The following is a 22,933-nucleotide window of genomic DNA, read 5'->3' as shown; positions in this document are numbered from 1 at the left end:
TCTTGCCTCAGAGAAAATCCACAAAGGATAGATAGCCCCCCACAAATATTGACTGTGAGAGGAGAGGGAAATAACATACGCAGATATGAAATCAGATTTTAGCATAGGAGGCCATACTAGCTAAAAAGAAAGAATAGAACAGAGTACTATGCGGTCAGTATAAAAACACCAGAAAATATCCACCGCAGAAAATACGGATCACCACATCTGACTAAAGACATGGGGGGTATATCTGCATCTCCAGAGAAATAGCTAGGCTGCAAAAAATCCTTCACAGACTAAGCTGGACAAGACAAAAACATGAAAATGCACAGAACTATAAGGTCCACAGCAGGTGGACAGCAAAAACAAAGCCAGGACTTATCTTTGTAGAAAAGCACAGCAAACTGGAGAGACCAGCAGGGAAGTGAATCCTTCAAGAACAATGGACAACTGGAACTGACTAAAGGATCCTGCAAAGCTATATACCCCAGTCAGTTTTGCAATTAGTAGATACACCTGTCCACTCCTGCAGTCCAGGCACAACTGCATTACCCTCTACAACCACCGGAGGGAGCCCAAAAGCTGAATTCACAACAGTTCCCCCCCCCCAATTTTGTTGGGGCTTGGTGTTGATATCAGCTGTGAATTGTCCAAAAACAGAGCTCACATTAAGCCCTGGTGTTGTAATGGAGATGCAAAACACACAAAAATGCTTTGATGTAATAAACACTCCCCCACACTTTTCCTAGTTCACAAATTTTTTTAAAAAAATAATCCCACGCAAGTCCGAAAGGTCCACTTAATACTATGTAGTCAAGCCAATGGAAAGCTGAAAAGAACATACACAGAAAAGACAGAGAAATAAAACAAAGACACTTTCTGAAGTTAAACTCTTTAAAAAAAAAAAGTTCCATCGTAGTCCAAGAAAATCCGACAGCACTCCCTCAACATTGTACTGGGCAGCTCCTCTTAAACTGCAGTGGACTTCCGGACTCCCTAAGTGGCAAAACACCTTTCAGTTTGTAATCAGCAGTTTTTTCTTGTGTCAATTCCTCCTTTCTCTTCTCTAGAAATCACTAAGGCTACATTCACAAAAACGCAACAAAACGCACGCTAAAACGCTGCGTTTTGCGACGCATGCGTCCTTTTTTGCCGAAAAATGGACGCCCAAAAAATGCAACTTGCTGCGTCCTCTGCGCCCTACGCTTGCGGCCAAAAAAACGCATGCGTCGCAAAACGCAGCACAACGCATGTCCATGCGCCCCCCATGTTAAATATAGGGGCGCATGATGCATGTGTCGCCGCGGGTGCGCCCGACGCAACCGCGCAAAACGCTAATGTGAACGTAGCCTAAGAGGTTTCCACTGCTACCTTCCTCCTCTTCTTCTGCCGAAACTCTTTCTGCCACTAATACACAGCAATCTTCAGACCTCTCCTTTTAGCTCTGGCTCCATCAAAGGGGGCATTGATAATTTCTGCCTCTCCCCTAATCTACAAACTTCTGCATACACAACTAATATGATTCACTCCCTTTTTTCTGGAGTGTAGGAATAAATGTCCATTCATGCCTCTTATAGTGATACTAGATGGTGGCCCGATTCTAACACATCGGGTATTCTAGAATATGCATGTCCACGTAGTATATTACACAGCCCACGTAGTATATTGCCCCGCGACGTAGTATATTGCCCAGCCATGTAGTATATTGCCCAGCGACGTAGTATATTGCCCAGCCACATAGTATATTGCCCAGCCACGTAGTATATTGCCCAGCCACGTAGTATATTGCCCAGTGACGTAGTATATTGCCCAGTGACGTAATATATTGGCCAGCCACATAGTATATTGCCCAGTGACGTAGTATATTGCCCAGCCACGTAGTATATTGCCTAGTGACATAGTATATTGCACAGCCACGTAGTATATTGCCTAGCCACACAGTATATTGCCTAGTTACGTAGTATACTGCCGAGCTACATAGTATATTGCACAACCCACGTAGTATATTGCCCAGTGACGTAATATATTGGCCAGCCACGTAGTATATTGCCCAGTGATGTAGTATATTGCCCAGCCACGTAGTATATTGCCCAGTTATGTAGTATATTGCCTAGTGACGTAGTATATTGCGCAGCCACATAGTATATTGCCCAGCCACATAGTATATTGCCCAGTTACGTAATATATTGCGCAGCCACATAGTATATTGCCCAGTGACGTAGTATGCAGCACAGAGCCACGTAGTATATTGCCTAGTGATGTAGTATATTGCCCAGCCACGCAGTATATTGCACAGCGAAGTAGTATACAGCACAGAGCCACGTAGTTTATTGGCCAGTCACGTAGTATATTGCCCAGCTGCGTAGTATATTGCCCAGCCAGGTTTGTCACAGGTAAAAAAAAATAAACATATACTCACCTTTCCGAGGGAGCCCTTGTAGTCCACGGCAGGTTCCGGTCCTAGAGTTGGTATTAGCGCAGGACCTGTGATGATGTCGCGGTCACATGACCGTGACGTCATGGCAGGTCCTTCTGCCACCGGAACCTGCAATGGAAGATGGCGGCCGGCGCGAGCTGCAACGGAGGGTGAGTATAGCAGGTTTTTGTTTTTTTTAAATTATTTTTAACGTTACATTTTTTACTATTGATGCCGCATAGGCAGCGTCAATAGTAAAAAGTTGGGGACACACAGGGTTAATAGCGGCGGTAACGGAGTGCGTTACCCACGGCATAACGTGGTCCGTTATCGCCAGCATTAACCCTGTGTTAGCGGTGACCGGAGGGGAGTATGCGGGCGACAGGCACTGACTGCGGGGAGTAAAGAGCGGCCATTTTCTTCCGGACTGTGCCCGTCGCTGATTTGTCACGGCAGCCATGACAGGCAGCTGGCGAGACCAATCAGCGAATGAATAACCGTCACAGAAAGACAGACAGACAGACGGAAGTGACCCTTAGACAATTATATAGTAGATACGCAGGAAGTGCAGTATTTACATACCCCTTTCCCCCCAGGGTTTTGAAAGATAAGAAAGACAGACAACTATAGCTGGGTGCCTAGGCAATTTTTATTTTATGCTTATTTTATGCTTAGCCATAACCCTAACCTCACAAATCCTTTATACTGTATGTGCCCATGCAGCGCCCCAGAGTCCTGGTTCATTGCAGTAATGTTGTTCTTCCACCAGGGGGAGTGATGTTACATCTGAAGGCAATGAAGGAGATCTGCTGTCCAGGTATCACAGCCACACACACACTTCACATGCCAGTCCACCAGGGGGAGCTAAGGGTTCTATCTATTAGGCCACTCCTCACATAGGGTAAAACTGGAGGGTTGGTTAGGAAGTTAGTGAGTATCAGAGGAGGAGAGGAGAGTTCCTGGCTGGGGACTGACGAGGAAAGGTCTCCCGGTCGAGCTGGCTGGGGTGATCCCTGGTCAGATCCAGACTGAAGTCTGAGGAGGAAGGAAAGAAGGACACGGAGCTGCGCCTGCAACCCATGCGGCAGCATCCTAAGAAAGGACAAGAAAGGAATTGTGCTGTAGTGAGTGAGAAAAGAAGTCATAGCAACAGGAGTGAAACATCAGTGGGAGACCAGCTAGAAGCAGGCTGCCTCCATCTGAAGGGCAGATCCGGTGGCCAGAATACTGAGGGAGTAAAGAGCTCTATGCCGCTACTTCAGAGACTGGCAGGGCAGTTAATTCCAAGTTGGCTGTCCGACCTTTATACCTAAGAAGACACAGTGGCAACTTGTGGGGGTCGGGGCGTCTCTAGGGTCCCTATAAATAAGCCTCAGGCCATCAGTCATACGGGTTTTGTCCTATCCATACCATCTGGGGGACAGAGAGAGAAGTAACAACAGTGAGGACCTTATGGTAGCTTATGCAAGTAGGGACCTACTATGTTACCGTGGGCAAGGGGAAGGCTATTGAATTCCTTCTGGACAAGGGGACTCTGGATTTGCCTTCAGACCAGCTGGACTCTACCTACCCTGTGGTCCCTACTCTGGACTGTGGATGCTGAACCTTCAGTAAAAGGTAAAGAGACTGCACCCTTGTGTCCTCGTTATTCACTGCGCCTTACACCATCCACCACCTACACTCTGGGAAGCCCTGGGGACATACTTCACCTGTGGGAAGGTATACCATCTAGCTGCCATAACATCACCCCAGTGGACCCCTAAGCAGCGTCGGTCACCCTGACCGAATACCACAGGTGGCATCATGAACACTATCCCATATATAAACTCTTTTATTGGACACCCCTCAAAGGGCCACGGACCGGGTCAGGCCACCGTGACATACCATTCCCCGAACCGAGGGACCCGGTACCAAGTACCCCATTGCCCTTACCCTGGGGGCGATCCACCCACACAAAAATAACTGAAGCCCAGTAGTGCCCCGACTCAGTATAGTATCACTTTTATGGCCCCTACAGTGCCACCCCAAACAGTATAATGCCCATTATTATGTTCCCCCCACACACACAGTATAATGCCCCCACATATATTATGATGGCCACACAGCTCCCCACACAGTATGATGTATGCAGAGCTCCACATACAGTTTGATACATCCACAGCCCAATCACACACAGTATGATGGCAGCATGATAGAAAGTTTTCTGTGATCCAGTGTCTTATTTCAGAGAAATCCATGTTTTTGTTAACACTTTATCTACCAATGTCTTTTTTTTGGGGGGACGCTTAATATTTTGCTTCTAGCAACTAAGAGTTTATAAATTTTTATAATTAGGTCCAATTTTTTGTGTTGTGTTTGTAAAATAAATGTTTTCAAAACAGGAAATGAAATCACGTCATTGTCATTTTTAATTGAATATTGGGACGCCCTTTTCTGAAAAATCCGTACTTGTAAAAATTGGGAAAATTATGTTTCTGATTCTTTAGGACCCAAAATCATTAAAAATCTGTCATTAAAAAAAATAAAAATGAAAATTGCTAATTCGGCAAGTAATGGGTTAATACTTAAATGAGCTGTTAAGATCTTTGGGCGAGACACAGATCTTCCTAAAAGTCTGTCTTGGTGGCGTACACATCTTCTCTCTGTATGATGTTGCCCAATCATAAGCAGGCAGCAACAAGCCCCATAATGAGAGCAGGTTTCTCAGTGTGAGACATGTAATGACAGTCTGCTCTTCACTGGTGCAACTGCAGAGTTGGTTGTGATTACAAATACTGCTGGAGTAGAGCAGACATAAGTGTGATTACTAACACTTCTTAAGTTTTCATCATGGTAACCAGTATGGGAGGAGGGGCAGTACAGCTGAGCAGATAACACTACAACAGGAGAGCTGATAGAAGTGTTTGTAATGACAAAGCTCAGTTCTGTTTTTCTGTGATTTCTCCCACACAATGTGTTACCCCTTTCATGGCTCCAACTTTACTGCCCCAAACACTATAATGCTCAACAGTAGATTACCCCCAAACACTGTATGAATCAAACACGCGCAGTTTGATGCACACACATCTCTCAATACAATATGATGTCCCCACACACAGTATGATGCCCCCACAGTGTTACGGCTGCGATCGCAGACAACGTGGGGCAGCTGAGCATGTGAACAAGATGACGATATGCAGAACTAGACTACACCGTACAACTTCAGGTATGAAGAAACAAAGTTTACTTAAATGATAGCACAGTACATAACAGAACATAATGATGTCAGGATCCCAATTCCACACGTCTAGGAAGGGTACACGTCACAGGACGAAGGCAGGAGGACGTCACGGGTTGATGAAGTCCAGGGTTATCTGGCACGGGCATGCTAGGACGGCCTCTCTCTCAGGCCTCAGGCACAGCACAGGCTCAGCAGGAGAGCATCAGACACCGACCTCAGACAGACTTCAGTTGATGGCAAGGGTCATTACGGGTTGATGCAGTCCAGGGTCATCTGGCACAGGCTTACTAGGACAGCCTCTCTCTCAGGCCACAGGAACAGCACTGGCACAGAAGGAGAACATCAGACACAGACCCAGGACAGACGTCATCACAGGGTGGACCCCAAGGAACCGGTGGAACATCGGGTCACAGGCAGGACATCGGACACAGGTGGGACATCAGGACATCAGAGACAGGCAGGACATCGGACACAGGCAAGACATCAGGACACAGGCAAGACATCAGGACATCGGACACAGGCAGGACATCAGAACATCTGGGACGCTGGCGTGGCAGCCCAGGTCATCGGCTGGGATACTGGCGTGGCAGCCCAGGGAATCAGGACATAGGGAACAGGAATACCGGATAGACATCTGGGACACTGGCGTGGCAGCCCAGGTCATCGGCTGGGACACTGGCGTGGCAGCCCAGGGAATCAGGAAATCGGACACCAGAAGGACATCAGGACATCTGAGACAGGCTGGACATCAGGAATACCAGAAAGACATCTGGGACACTGGCATGGCAGCCCAGGTCATCGGCTGGGACACGGATGGCACAGGACCTGGTAGCGGAGGTCATCAGGTTCCTAGCTTCAGCCGTCAGGCTCTGGGCATCGGACCTAGGAAGGAACTCAAGTGTGATGGTGCAAGCACCGCCGGACTGGAACTGGGCCAGATGGGGTTAGCACCACATGGAAGGCTGAGCACAGAATAGTAAGAGCTCAGCAAGAACATTGGACTCCATCTTTAAAAGATGAGCCATGAAAGTTCAGTCACTGGGTGTGGGGTGTCAGACACAAAAGGATTTCAGGAACATAGCACAAGGGTCACAGTTCAGACAGGAACAGGTACTGGATATGCAGCCTCCAGGATAGGCGGGTCTGGGTACTCTGCCCCCAGAACAGGCGAGTAAACAAGACACAAACGGATCTGGATATACAGCCTCCAGGAAAGGCGGATCTGGGTACTCTGCCCCCAGAACAGGCGAACAAAACAAGATACTAACAGATCTGGGTATTCTGCCTCCAGAGCAGGCGGGATCTGGGTACTCTGCCCCCAGAACAGGCGGACAAAACAAGATACTAACGGATCTGGGTATTCTGCCCCCAGAGCTGGCAGTAGACAGGTATCAGCTCTCCCAGAACATACTGCAGACAGAACAGGAGCTGGATACCTCACAAGGCAAGACACAGAAACGCAATGCTCTGGCAACGCCCTATAGGAAAGAGGGAGTTTATATAGGAGCTGCTACTCAGCAATAGGCTGAGGAAGCAACACAGGTGCACACTAAAACCCTAATAAAAGCAGGGTAGGTGTGGCCGCGCGCACCCTAAGCACAAGCAGATACCATTACAGCACAGTCAGCACAGGAACTGTGGCCTAGGGCACCTGGCAGTGAGTGCTAGCCTGCACACACGTGGAAAGTCATGCACCAACTGCAGAGGACCTCGCAAGCCGTGGCTAGCTTCACCAGCAACAGCCAGGGACCGCGTATGCGAGTGGCCATGCAGCAGAGCAAAGACATCACAGCACATGTACAGCTACACAGCGGTGACAGGGAACTGAGCAGCGTCCATACAGGTAACAGACTACAGTATCCCTGCAAGTTAGGGGGAGAGGAGCAAGGGTTAAAGCAGAGACATGCAAAAGTAACGGCGAAGAAAAAGATATAAACCCAGCGGCGTTACACACAGCTCACCGCAAAACAATATAATTCCCTGTGGGATTTTTCACGAACCTAGGCCTTGTATAGGTAGCGGTTTTAACAATACTACTGCCCCTACAAAAGACTTTTGCCCCCATAAAACTCATCAAAGGAGGGCTCACTGGATCATGTGGATCATGGGGAGAAGCAAATTTGGAAACCAAGATGATCGTTATTGAACACTTTGGCTATCCTGGGCATAAATCAGTAATTGTAGCCAGTTTAAAGTATTTTTTCTCATTAGTTTACCTTATTCCAGAAGGAACATGTCACGGCCTGAGGCGTCAGCTGAATTTACGGCTTTCTGGTCTATAAATACAAATGGTCAAATGATCATTAGTGAAGTGTGAATATTTTAACATTAATATTTTTTGGAATATTAAGGTATTTAATTTATTTTCCTTACTTTTGCCTCCAAAAGTGAACATAACCCTGAACATATTATATGATAAGTAAATATGAAATTAGGTCATGCTTTTGAAATTTCCATTCATTAGCGCTCGCATATGGGCCTTGGTTCTTGTAATGTCTTAATCATAAGGATCAGCACCGAGAACAACAGCTGAGTTGTGTTTTACTTAACAATTATGTGTCACAGATAATGTAGCTTCTTCCAGACTGACGGCCTAATGAGTCACGGTGTCATTGCTTTCACTGTTTTTTCCGGCCAACACACTAACTCTGCCTTGTCCCTCGCTGGGAGAATTTTTCATAGCAGCGAAAATCCCAAAGCAGCTCACAACTATCAGGCTATCAGGTAATTGGCCGCCCTGGGACTTTCACTAGGATGTGATCCCTGCCTCCACCCCCATTGTCTTCGTGGCACGCTGTGATGTCACACGCTCATTACCAAGGAGAGGTCGGGCGAGACTTTATGTTTTTCACTATGTTTATTTTAGTTGGGCAAAATCCACAGAGTCCGGAGGGGCTTCACATTGTGGTCAGGGGGGGTCAAGGCCATCTTTCAGAGCTTTCATTAGCATCATGAAAGCTAGATGCATTATTATATTTACATTGATCAAAAAGGCAATCATTTATAACACTGTGAAGATAAACAAAGCAAAAAGTCAAAGTGCACATCACCAACGAGCCAAAATGAGTTGTACAGCATTAAATGATTCTAAAAGAAAATGATGCTTTCTTTTAGCTTTTGGGGAGGAATGATTCTCCTTTAGGGGGACTTTTTACTACTTCACCCTAGAGCAGCAGGATGTAGGGGTAGAGTCCCTGAATCCTGTGATGTGTCACTTACTAAGCTGCTTGCTACAGTTTTTATAAAATCACTTTTATCTACTGCCAATCTGCCAGTCCTCTAAAGGTACCTTCACACTGAGCAACTTTCCAACGAGAATGACAGCGATCCGTGACGTTGCAGCGTCCTGGATAGTGATTTCGTTGTATTTGACACACAGCAGCGATCTGGATCCCGCTGTACCATCGCTGGTCGGATCTAGAAGTCCGGAACTTTATTTCGTCGTCAGGTCGGCGTGTATCGTCGTGTTTGACATCAAAAGCAACGATGCCAGCAATATTTTTTCACGGAGCGAACAACCAGCGAGAACGATAAGCGAGTCGCCATTACGTCACTGGATCGCTCCTGCATCGTTCTGCTGTTGCCGTGTTTGAAGTCTCCTAGCGACCTAAACAGCAACGCTCCAGCGATCGGCTCGTTGTCTATATCGCTGCAGCGTCACTGAGTGTGACGGTACCTTTAGTGTTGAGCTCTGTATAACCCCAACCACATCACTGATTGGCAGCTTTCTGTGTACACAATGCATAGGCAGAAAGCTGCCAATCGGTACTGGGGCATGGTTATACCGATCTCATGAATATGGAGGACTACCAGGGTAGCAGTCTTACTAGTCCTTTAATGATAATATACTGCTGATTAAACTGTGATTTTGTTAAAAGTACACCAGGCAGCACAGTAAGTGAAACATCACTGGAATCAGGGTCTCTGTCCCTACATTATGCTGTTCTCAGATTAGGTGGAAAAAACAGAAATGGAAATGCAAATTTCCGAGGCAATTCCGCAACTCCTGCCACGGGTATATCGCATGCGGAATTGGCATGCGTATTCCCGCTAAACACTAGCATTTTGCAAGCTTTTTAGCTTGCAGAATCCTAGCGTTTTCCAAGCGATCTGTGGCATCGCTTGGAAAACTGATTGACAGGTTGGTCACGCTTGTCAAACATAGTGATTGACAAGTGTGATCAACATTTTACTATTGATGCTGCCTATGCAGCATCAATAGTAAAAAGATATAATGTTAAAAATAATTTAAAAAATAAAAAAATCATGATATTCTCCCCTTCCGGCGTCCCCGGCAGTCTTCCCGCTCCTCGCGATGCTCCCGTTCCCAGTAATGCCTCGCGGCAATGACCTCAGATGATGTAGCGGTCTCGCCCGAACGCCAAGTCATCACAGGTCATTTTCGCAATGCATTACTGGGAACAGAAGCATCGCGAGGAGCGGGAAGACTGCCGGGGACGCCGGAAGGGGAGAATATCACGATTTATTATTTTAATTCATTTTTTATTAAATATATGGTTCCCAGGGCCTGGAGGAGAGTCTCCTCTCCTCAGGGGCTGACTGGCAAATTTTGGCCTGGGGGGGGCAAGCACACAGCAGTGGCCCATGAGTAGCGGCTTATCCTCGGATCTTATGCTACATGTCTACAGACACTATGTGTGAATCATGCGCTATGAAGATTCTCTGGTGACGGCAACAGGTGGTCTTGTGACTGCAAGGATGCGATATATATATTCCCACCCACATTTCGACTAGACTGTCTTGGGCCTTGTTCAATACAGTTGCATTAGGCCATGCAAGTCTAGTCGGCATGTGACCGCATGTATGCAAATCACAAACTTACAGCCACACACCTGCCAAATGACCACAGCACTGCCAGCAATGTGAGAAGCACAAGTCTGCAGTCCAAAGAATGACAGAGTGAATGCACCAATGGCACACACACACGCGCACAGCCCCACTGTATAATGACAGGCACACGCACAGCCCCACTGTATAATGACACACACAGCCCCACTGTATAATGACACGCACAGCCCCACTGTATAATGACAAACACACACACAGCCCCACTGTATAATGACACCCACACAGCCCCACTGTATAATGACACACACACGCACAGCCCCACTGTATAATGACACACGCACAGCCCCACTGTATAATGACACACGCACAGCCCCACTGTATAATGACACACACATGCACAGCCCCACTGTATAATGACAGGCACACAGCCCCACTGTATAATGACAGGCACACGCACAGCCCCACTGTATAATGAAACGCACACGCACAACCCCACTGTATAATGACACGCACACGCACAACCCCACTGTATAATGACACGCACACGCACGGCCCCACTGAATAATGACGGGCACATGCAGCTCACACGCACACGCAGCTCACACGCACGCAGCTCACACACACACGCACAGCCCCACTGTATAATGACATACCCACACAGCCCCACTGTATGACGCACACGTACAGCCCCACTGTATGACACACACACACAGCCCCACTGTATAATGACATGCACAGCCCCACTGTATGACACGCACACACGCACAGCTCCACTGTATAATGACACGCACAACCCCACTGTATAATGACATGCACACGCACAACCCCACTGTATAATGACACGCACACGCACGGCCCCACTGTATAATGACAGGCACATGCAGCTCACACGCACACACACACTCTCCTCATACACACACACACTCTCCTCATACACACACACACACTCTCCTCATACACACACACACACTCTCCTCATAAACACACACTCTCCTCATACACACACACACACTCTCATACACACACACACACACACACACACACTCTCATACACACATACACACTCCACACAATCTCCTCTGTGGTGCAGGGGCGGCTGATGTTCTTGTGCAGCTCTTCAGTTTCTCCTGCAGCTCTGCACTGTCCCGGCACCTCCCCCGTCTCTCCTTCTCTGCTGGGATAGCAGATAAGAGCAGGAGAAGCCGGAGCTCCGTGCACACACAGGCGGGTATGCGTATGCCGGTATGCTGACCTTTCATCTTGGCTGCTGGCTCTCTCCCTCAGAGTGGCAGTGGCGCATAGGAGCTTGCTCATCACATATCCCTGCAGCCTGCATGTCAGGGCTGCTGGCGGGATGACACCAGCGCGCACTACAAGTGCGCTATGTATTAGTCACTGCCAGTCCTCCAGCGGCCCTGTGCACCTGCTTAGACACCGACCCGGGGGGCATATGCATTTCTGCCACCCGGCCCAGCCCGCGCCTGCCTCTCCTCCACCCTGGGTACCATCCGACCATGATCCGCTTCTTGCATGGTGGGCATAGCCCCATGCGGAATGTAAGCGGATCAATGCATTCCTATGTGTGCGGAATCCCCGCGATTCCACACAAGGAATGAAGATGCTGCTTTTTTTTCCGAAATGCGATTCCACCATGCAAAAAAAAACGCAACATGTGCACAAAAATTGCGGATTGCATTCTAATAATAGGATGCTTAATGTATGTGGGGGGGTTTTCGCGTTTTTATAGTGAAAAACCGCAAAAAAACACAAAAAATCCTGAATGTGTGCACACAGCCTTACGGAGATCAGATGAGTTTACAATCTCACTGGCAATGTTCCATTGGAGAAACACACAAATTATCTCCAGGAAGGAAAGAGGACTATCCTGCTAGCGCCATCTTTTGGAGATATCTTCCATGGAAGTAAATATTTGATTCTTTAAAAAGCTTTGCTGAAGGCTTATGCTTTGACTGGCAGGTTAGCTGCTTCCTATACACCATGTGCAGAATTATTAGGCAAGTTGTATTTTAGAGGATTATTTTTATTATTGATCAACAACTATGTTCTCAATCAACCCAAAAGACTCATAAATATCAAAGCTTAATATTTTTGGAAGTTGGAGTGTTTTTTTTTAGATTTGGCTATCTTAGGAGGATATCTGTTTGTGCAGGGAACTATTACTGTGCAGAATTATTAGGCAACTTAATAAAAACCAAATATATTCCCATCTCACTTGTTTATTTTCACCAGGTAAACCAATATAACTGCACAAAATTTAGAAATAGACATTTCTGACATGCAAAAACAAACCCCCCAAAATTTAGTGCCCAATATAGCCACCTTTCTTTATGATGACACTCAGCAGCCTTCCATCCATATATTGTCAGTTGCTTGATCTGTTTACGATCAACATTGCGTGCCGCAGCCACCACAGCCTCCTAGACACTGTTTCGAGAGGTGGACTATTTTCCCTCCCTGTAGATCTCACATTTTATGAGGGACCACAGATTCTCTATGGGGTTCAGATCAGATGAACAAGGGAGCCATGTCATTATTTTTTCTTCTTTGAGACCTTTACTGGCCAGCCACAATGTGGAGTAGTTGGAGACATGTGATGGAGCATTGTCCTGTATGAAAATCATGTTTTTCTTGAACGATACCGACTTCTTCCTGTACCACTGCTTGAAGAAGTTGTCTTCCAGAAACTGGCAGTATGTTTGGGAGTTGAGCTTCACTCCATCCTCAACCTGAAAAGGTCCCACAAGTTTATCTTTGATGATACCAGCCCATACCAGTACCTCACCTAAACCTTGCTGGCATCTGAGTCGGAGTGCATCTCTTTGCCCTTTACTGATCCAGCCTCTGACCCATCCATGTGGCCCGTCAAGAGTCACTCTCATTTCATCAGTCCATAAAACCTTTGAAAAGTCACTCTTAAGATATTTCTTGGCCCAGTCTTGACGTTTTATCCTATGGTTCTTGTTCAAAGGTGGTCGTTTTTCAGCCTTCCTTACCTTGGCCATGTCCCTGAGTATCACACACCTTGTGCTTTTTGTTACTCCAGTAACCTTGCAGCTCTGAGATATGGCAAAACTGGTGGCAAATGGCATCTTGGTAGCTTCACGCTTGATTTTCCTCAATTCATGGGCAGGTATTTTGCGCCTTTTTTGCCCAACATGGTTCTTGCGACCATGTTGGCAATTTGCCATGAAACGCTTGATTGTTCGGTGATCACGCTTCAAAAGTTTGGCAATTTCAAGACTGCTGCATCCCTCTGCAAGACATCTCACAATTTTGGACTTTTCAAAGCCCATTTTGCCAAAGGAAAGGAAGTTGCCTAATAATTCTGCACAGTAATAATTACCTGCACAAACAGATATCCTCCTAAGGTAGCCAAATCTAAAAAAAAACCCACTCTAACTTCCAAAAATATTAAGCTTTGATCTTTATGAGTCTTTTGGGTTGATTGAGAACATAGTTGTTGATTAATAATAAAAATAATCCTCTAAAATACAACTTGCCTAATAATTCTGCACACAGTATAGATAGCACTAGTGAGATTGCTTTCTTCCTGGAGGGGAATAATTTGCTACTTTTTTTCTACAAACAGCACCACACCCAGTGCCAAGGGCCCACCAGTAATATTGACTTTGGGGGCCCACTTTTCACCTGCATACAAATATGTGAACCCCAGAGTGACGTCTTAACTATCTCAGAGAAGACATCATGAATTTGCCCTGTGAAGTAAGTGGCAGCATTACATAGAGCTGTTACTTCTTGCAAATATCGAGGAACATGAAGGGGGAATAAGAGCTGAGACTCTACCTAGGGAAAGGCTTGTGACTGTCCCGACACTTCATATAGGATAGCAGGATACTTATATATAGTACTTATATATAGGGGCACTAACTGCACATTGATTAATGTGAGCAGCACTAATGGGGGCATGTCCTTCACTGGATATTCTTTAGGGGGTTGTGTCTATACTTTATAAAGGTAGCACTCAGACATATGCAGCTCATATTTGGAATAGTAGACAGTGATAATCTGTGTTCACACGTTGCAGAAAATTTGGTCACAAATCCATTGCCAAATTTACTCTACACCATAGGCCGGGATCACACACAGCGAGATAAGGCGCAGGCGCCGGAAAGGTCAGAGAGGCCCGGCGCCGGCACACTGCAGTACTTTGCTCTGCCCTCAACAGGGCAGACAAAGTATGCCTGCGCTGGAGCCGCGAAATGAAGACCAGATGAGGACGTCATGGAATGAAGATGGGAGGCGCCGGAGCGGACCTGAGACACCCATTTGACCAGACCGCAGCGGGACCGCCCCTGGGTGAGTATAATCTAACGTCTTTTTCACCTCTTTCAGGTTACATCGGGGGCTTATCTACAGCATTACAGAATGCTGTAGATAAGCCCCTGATGACGGTGAGCTTACCTCACCATCGAATTTGGGGGTGACAGGTTCCCTTTAAAATTACCTAGCCACACGCAGGTCTGATTACTGCCAAATCTATTTTCACTCAAGAAATCACTAAAATAGGATCTGCCTGACAAAGTAATGTAGACCAAAAGATCCAAAAAAGCTAGACATAATGCCATGATCCAAAGAAATTCTGGAACAAATGAGAAACAAAGTAATTGAGATCTATCAGTCTCAAAAGGTTATAAAGCCATTTCTAAAGCTTTGGGACTGCAGCGAACCACAGTGAGCTCCATTATCCACAAATGGCGAAATCATGGAACAGTAGTGGTGAACATTCCCAGGAGTTGCCGGCAGACCAAAATTACCCCAAGAGCGCTGCAACAACTCAACCAAGAGGTCACAAAAGGCCCCAGAACAACATTAAAAGAACTACAGGCTTCACTTGCCTCACTTATGGTCAGTGGTCATGACTCCACAATAAGAAAGACACTTGGCAAAAATGACATGCATGGCAGAGTTCCAAGACAAAAACCACTGCTGAGCAATAAGAACATAAATGTTTAATTTTGCCAGAAAACATCTTGATGATCACCAAGAGTTTGGGGAGAATACTCTGTGGACTGACAAGGCAAAGTTGAACTTTTTGGAAGATGCATGTCTCATTACACGTGGCATAGAAGTAGCACAGCATTTCATAAAAGGAACATCATACCAACAGTAAAAAATGGTGGTGGTAGTGTAATGGTCTGGTGTTGTTTTGCTGCTTCAGGACCTGGAAGACTTGCTGTGGTAAATGGAACCATGAATTCTGCTGTCTACCAATACATAACATTGTGAAGTATAATGTCCGGCCATCTGTTTGTAACCTCATGTTGAAGCGTACTGGTATTATGCAGCTGGACAATGATCCAAAAAACTCCAGCATGGCTGAATTACATCAATTCTGCAAAGATGAGTGGGTCAAAATTCCCACAGAGTGTTGTAAAAGACTCATTGCCAGTTATCTGAAGTGCTTGACGGTTGTTGCTGCTAAGGGTGGTCCAACCAGTTATTAGGTTTAGGGCAATCACTTTTTTTACACATGGCCCTGTAGGTTTGGATTTCTTTTTCCCTTAGTAATAAAGACCTTCACTTAAAAACTGCATTTTGTGTTTATTTGTGTTATCTTTGTCTAATATTTAATTTTTTTTTGGTGATCTGAAACATTTAAGTGTGACAACATGCAATAGAATAGAAAATCAGGAAGGGGGCAAACGCTTTTTCACTGTATATGACCACAAGAGAATTTTACTTGTTCTCAATATTATTTACGTTATGATCTCTACTTCATAATAATACACTGCAAGACTGATGGACACCACAATGTACAGGGTGGGCCTTTATATGGATACACCTGGGTGGGCCATGCATATGGTTATACCTTAATAAAATGGGAATGGTTGGTGATATCAACTTCCTGTTTGTGGCACATTAGTATATGGGAGGGGGAAAACTTTTCAAGATGGTTGGTGACCATAGCCCACCCAGGTGTATCCATATAAAAGGCCCACCCTGTACTTTTATGTTTCTTCTGCCATTCAGCTTGTGTCTCTTTTAGCATCAAGTATTTCGGCAAGCTTCCTCCTGCTTTCGCAGTGTTTTGTTTCTATAACACCCATCATTAAATTACAAAGTCACACAATAGACTAGGAAGAAAACACAGACAAAAATGGGTAGTAGACAAAAGGCAAATATTTGTGTTAGACTTAACTTTGGCAGAGGAGGTTTCAGTATAAAAAAATGTTGAAATTCTGTAGAAGGAAAGTGTATGAGTATTTCTACTAGATAGCGTATCTCCTGTAAAAACAAAACTCTGTAGTTGAGACTGCCTTGTGTTTATTGTTATTAGTGTCTTTTAACTTCTTATCAGCATTGTTTTGGCTACTTTGCTATTTCTTGAAAGCCAAAAATCCTCGATATAGAGTGAATTGGCAAACTTATAGAGATTATAAATGGACATGAAGCAAGTGCAGCAATTATTATACTAATAAATAGAATATCAAAGTGGACAAAACTGCAAATTAATATTCTACACTGGAATAGTCAACCAGAATCATATTGCTGAGGTGGCTATATTCATATTTATGAAAACACCCCTCCATACGAACATTAAAGATTTAGTTGTGACACCAAGTGCTTATTACTTATAGACAAATAAATCGGTTGGAGGCGACTTGAATTCATCTTTTAATTTGACAAAAAAATCAGACTCTACCGAGTCTTAATTTTTTGCGATTCACTTTGTGCAAATATAACAAAATGGAGGCCAGACAGCTGCCATATTGCTGATCTGTAAAGGGCCAGGTAATTGGTTAAAAAAAATCAATACTCACTTCACTACTAACCTGTCCCACGGTCATAGCGCACCATTCAGTTCCTCGCGCTGAACCCCCCCAGCTTCTTGTTTTCTTCTCTGGTATGCACGCAGCGTTCTGGCTCTATAACGAGACACAAAGGTAGGGGTTACCCATTTAATCTCAGGGGGGGTTCATTGGGAGTTCCAAATCATAATTTGGGATCTGACACCCTGCCAGTGAACACAGCAAAAGACAAGTCTGGAAGTCCTTCATGTGTTTTGTAGCAACCTATATGCGGGCTTTCGTATGTCTAGCACTGAGTAGAGGCTTCCGTAGGGCCACTCTGCCATAAAGGCCCAACTGGTGGAGGGCTGCAGTGATAGTTGACTTTGTGGAACTTTCTCCCATCTCCCTACTGCATCTCTGGAGCTCAGCCACAATGATCTTGGGGTTCTTCTTAACCTCTCTCACCAAGGCTCTTATTCCATGATTGTTCAGTTTGGCTGGACAGCCAGGTCTAGGAAGACTTCTGGTGGTCCCAAACTTCTTCCATTTAAGGATTATGGAGGCCACTGTGCTCTTAGGAACTTTGAGTACTGCAGAAATTGTGTTGTAACCTTGTGCAGATCTGTGCCTTGCCACAATTATTTCTCTGAGCTCCTTGGTGTTGTGAATTCTGTGGTCAAGCTCCCTCCTGTGGTCATGAGTGGTACTTCGGCTGGTTCTGTCCATGAGCTTCCTCTGGTGGATGTGAGTGGGGCTGCGGCTTCTGAGTTTCCTTCCTCAGGTGACGAGGTTAAGTCGTTAGGTGCTGCTCTATTTAACTCCACCTAGTTCTTTGTTCCTGGCCTCCAGTCAATGTTCCAGTATTGGTCTTGCTCTCTCCTGGATCGTTCTTGTGACCTGTCTTCCCTGCATAAGCTAAGTTCTGCTTGTGTTACTTTTGTTTGCTATTTTTTCTGTCCAGCTTGCTATATTGGTTTGTCTTGCTTGCTGGAAGCTCTGGGACGCAGAGGGAGCACCTCCGTACCGTTAGTCGGTGCGGAGGGTCTTTTTGCGCCCTCTGCGTGGTTGTTTGTAGGTTTTTGTGCTGACCGCAAAGCTATCTTTCCTATCCTCGGTCTATTCAGTAAGTCGGGCCTCACTTTGCTAAAATCTATTTCATCTCTGTGTTTGTATTTTCATCTTTACTCACAGTCATTATATGTGGGGGGCTGCCTTTTCCTTTGGGGAATTTCTCTGAGGCAAGGTAGGCTTATTTTTCTATCTTCAGGGCTAGCTAGTTTCTCAGGCTGTGCCGAGGCACCTAGGTCTGGTCAGGAGCGCTCCACGGCTACTTCTAGTGTGGTGTGATAGGATTAGGGATTGCGGTCAGCAGAGTTTCCACGTCTCAGAGCTCGTCCTATATTATTAGTAACTTTCAGGTCATTTTGTGTGCTCTTAACCACCAGGTCCATTGTGGTTCTAAATCACCAGTTCATAACACCTTGGCCCTTGGGCTTTCATATGTCTTGTGCTGAGGAGAGGCTTCCGTCGGGCCACTCTGCCATAAAGGTCTGACTGGTGGAGGGCTGCAGTGATAGTTGACTTTGTGGAACTTTATCCCATCTCCCTACTGCATCTCTAGAGCTCAGCCACAGTGATCTTGGGGTTCTTCTTTATGTCCCTCACCAAGACTTTTCTCTCACGATTGCTCAGTTTGGCTGAACGGCCAGGTCAAGGAAGAATTCTGATGGTCCCAAACTTTTTCCATTTAAGGATTATGGAGGCCACTGTGCTCCTAGGAACCTTGAGTACTGCAGAAATTCTGTTGTAACCTTCGCCAGATCTGTGTCTTGCCACAATTCTGTCTATGAGCTTCTTGGTGAGTTCCTTTGACCTCATGATTGTCATTTGGTCTGACATGCACTGTGAGCTGTGAGGTCTTATATAGACAGGTGTGTGCCTTTCCAAATCAAGTCCTATCAGTTTAATTAAACACAGCTGAACTCACTGAAGGAGTAGAACCATCTCAAGAAGGATCACAAGGAAATGGATAGCATGTGACTTAAATATGAGTGTCTGAGCAAAGGGTCTGAATACTTATGACCATGTGATATTTCAGATTTTCTTTTTTTTAAATTCGCAAAAATTTCTACATTTCTGTTCTTTCAGTCAAGATGTGGTGTAGAGTGTACATTAATTAGAAAAAAATGAACTTTTTTGAATTTACAAAATGGCTGCAATGAAACAAAGAGTGAAAAATTTAAAGGGGTCTGAATACTTTCTGTACCCACTGTATAGCTAAATAGGTAGATATGTTTATAGATATATATTTAGATTCCTATATTTATAGATAGATGTGATAGATGAAAAGCCAGCAGGACCTGACAAGATAGAACAGATGGATTACATACAGTATATACCCCTATAATAGATAGATAAAGGCACATGTTTATAGTCTGGGAAGGGGGTAATGCCCATGGAGTGTTCCAGGCTAATAATATCAGCTCACAGCTGTATACTTAGCCTTCAATGGCTATTAAAATGTGGGACCCCCAAAAAAAGATGTAGGGTCCTATTAGAATTAGTAACCAACAAAGGCTAGGCAATATTTTTGAGTTGGAGGCGACAGGAGGTGGCAAGGGTTTGGATGTGCGGTTTGAAGAACAGGGCAGAATCGAGAGTTACCCCGAGGCAGCGGATTTCAGGTGCCGGAGAGAGAGTGATGCCGTTTACTATAATAGATAGTTCAAGTAGGGGGAATACGCGAGATGGGGGAAAGATGATGAGTTCAGTTTTGTCTACATTGAGTTTTAGGAAGCGAGAGTTGAAGAAGGAGGATATGTCTGACAGACATTCTGGGATTCTGGACAGAAGAGAGGCGACATCTGAGCCAAAGAGGTAGATCTGAGTGTCGTCTGCATATAGGTGGTACTGGAAGCCATGGGACTTTATGAGTTGTCCTAGGCCAAGGGTATAGATGGAAAAAAGTAGAGGCCCTAGGACAGAGCCTTGAGGGACTCCAACAGAGAGGGGGTGGGGTGAAGAGGTAGTGTGTGAGTGGGAAAAGCTAAATGTGTGGTCGGAAAGGTATGAGGCAATCCAGGACAGGGCAAGGCCTTTGATGCCGAGGGAAGAAAGAATCTGTAGCAGTAGGAGGTGGTCAACTGTGTCGAAAGTAGAGGACAGATTGAGAAGGAGGAGGACGGAGAACTGTCTGTTAGCTTTGGCTGTGAGTAACTCATTAGTAATGTTGGTCAGAGCAGTTTCGGTGGAGTGGTGGGGGTGAAAGCCAGATTGGACGTGGTCAAGGAGAGAGTTATATGAGAGGTGGGAGGAAAGTTGACCATGGACATGCTGCTCAAGGAGTTTGGAAGCAAACGGGAGCAGTGATATGGGGCGATAGCTGGGCATAGCGGTTGGGTCAAGGTTAGCTTTTTTGAGGATGGGTGTGATGGTGGCATGTTTGAAGGCAGAGGGGAAAGTGCCAGAAGATAGCGATAGGTTGAAGAGATGGGTTAGGGCTGGAATGAGCGTGTTAGTGAGGTTGGGGAGCAAGTGGGAAGGGATGGGGTCAAGTGCACAGGTGGTGTGGTATGATTTGGAAAGGAGGCGAGTAAGTTCTCTTTCAGTGATGTTGGAGAGGGAAGTTATTGGGGAAGGGCAGAGGTCTGTTATATGGAGTGGTTGGGGTGGTGGAAAAGTAAGTTTGCCTTTTTTGGTCGATCTTGTTTTTGAAGTAGGTGGCAAAGTCCTCAGAAGAGATTAGGGGAGTTGGAGGTGGCAGTGGTGGGCGGAGGAGAGAGTTAAATGTGCTGAACAGTTGTTTTGTGTTGTAGAATAGTGAAGACACAAGGTTAGTGAAATAGGTCTGCTTAGCAGAAGTGAGGGCTAGTTTGAAGGCAAGTGTAGCTTGTTTGAAAGTGTTGACATTATCTGGCAGGCGTGTATTTTTCAACACCGCTCAGCGACCCTGGATGCTTGTCGGAGTTTTTTGGTGAGGTTGTTATGCCAGGGTTGCCTATTGATTTGTCGCACTTTGCCATGCATGAGAGGGGCGACTGAGTCTATGGCTGATGTGAGGGTGGAGTTATAGAAAGTGATTGCGCTATACGTGTCGTGGAGTGAAGATATGGAGGACAGGGGTAGAAGAGAGTCTGAGAGTCTGTGAACGTCTAGGTGTGCAAGGTTTCTGCGAGGATATGGTACTGGCTGGACATGGGGGGCAGGTGAGGAGGACAAGGAAGAGAAGGTGAGTAGATGGTGGTCAGATAAGGGGAAGGGAGAGGTTGTGAGATTAGATAAGAAACAGAGGCGGGTGAAGATGAGGTCCAGCGTATGTCCGTCTGTGTGGGTGGCTGTGGAGGACCACTGAGTAAGTCCAAAGGATGAGGTAAGGGCCAGGACCTTGGAGGCTGCTGGTTGGCGGGTGTCAGTAGGGATATTAAAGTCACCCATTATGATGGTGGGGATGTCAGCAGAGAGAAAGTGAAAAAGCCAGGTGGAAAATTGGTCAATGAAGGCAGTGGCTGAGCCTGGTGGTCGGTATATGACAGCTATTTGGAGATTAGAGGGGGAGAGTAGATACGGACAGAGTGAACCTCGAAAGAAGGGAGGTTAAGGGAGGGTGGGGGTTGGATAGGGTTGAAGTAGCAGTTTTTAGAAAAAAAGGAAACCCACTCCTCCGCCTTGTCTGTTGCCAGAGCGAGGAGTGTGGGTAAAGTGGAGGTCACCGTAACTCAGTGCAGCAGGGGAGGCCGTGTCAGGGGTCATCTGCCAGGTCTCAGTGAGGGCCAGGATGGAAATGTTTGCGGGAAGTAAAGAGATCGTGGATCACGTGGAGCTTGTTGCAGACAGAGCGGGCATTCCAAAGTGCCCCAGAGAGAGGAAGCAGGCGGGTGGGAGTCAGTTGCACAGGTTTTAAGTGAGAGGGATTGCGATAGTTTCTCATAGTGTGAGAAGGATAGGGGTGAGGATTAGTGGAGTAAAAATGGCAAACAAAAGAAAAAAAGAGATCCGCACCACTGAAGCCAAACACACAAAGAACGGTCCAAAGACCACTGCTGGTCTGCTCTTGATATCGGGTGCTATTGCCGCAGAAACATGAGAACGTGCATATGGATATGAAGAAATACGGCAGCACTCACCAATCTTCTGTGCAGGTAACTTTATTAGTGCATAAACTTCACGGCACGGGGGTGTAAGCCAAGGTGACGTGAGGGCTGAACGACGGCCGTTTCGCACCTGTCCGGCGCTTCCACGGGTTCAATTAGTGAACGGACGTGACGCCTTAAGAAGAGTGCAGAACCCCGCACCCTCCCTCGGCCTCCCTCCGCCCACTAAAAGTACAAACATTAAAATCACAGTAAAGCATTATAAAATCAACAATAAAAAACTACACATATTGCAAATAATTAAGCATTTACAAAGCAAATGAACATAGCGAAGAATGTCATCTCTACATTATATCTATCTACATTTGCCGACTCACGGTGGAGATAAACGTTTAACCAAGGGTCCCTATATAATGGAAAGAATTTTTATCAATAGAATGCAGTTTCTCTATACGCCTATACTCATCAGCAGACAATTATACGTCTTCAAGACAACCAAACATAACAAAGCGTGTCATATCCATATTCGATCTGTCTATGTGCGCTGACTCTAGAGAGTGGCAGACAAATTCCTAAGGATCCTGGTGATGCAAAAAGAGTGTTATTGTATAACGATTACATTCAAAATCTCTATCCTCCTATA

The sequence above is a fragment of the Ranitomeya imitator genome, chromosome 3 (assembly GCF_032444005.1).
Source record: "Ranitomeya imitator isolate aRanImi1 chromosome 3, aRanImi1.pri, whole genome shotgun sequence".
Classification (NCBI taxonomy): domain Eukaryota; kingdom Metazoa; phylum Chordata; class Amphibia; order Anura; family Dendrobatidae; genus Ranitomeya; species Ranitomeya imitator.
Note: the sequence above shows the minus strand (reverse complement) of the source record.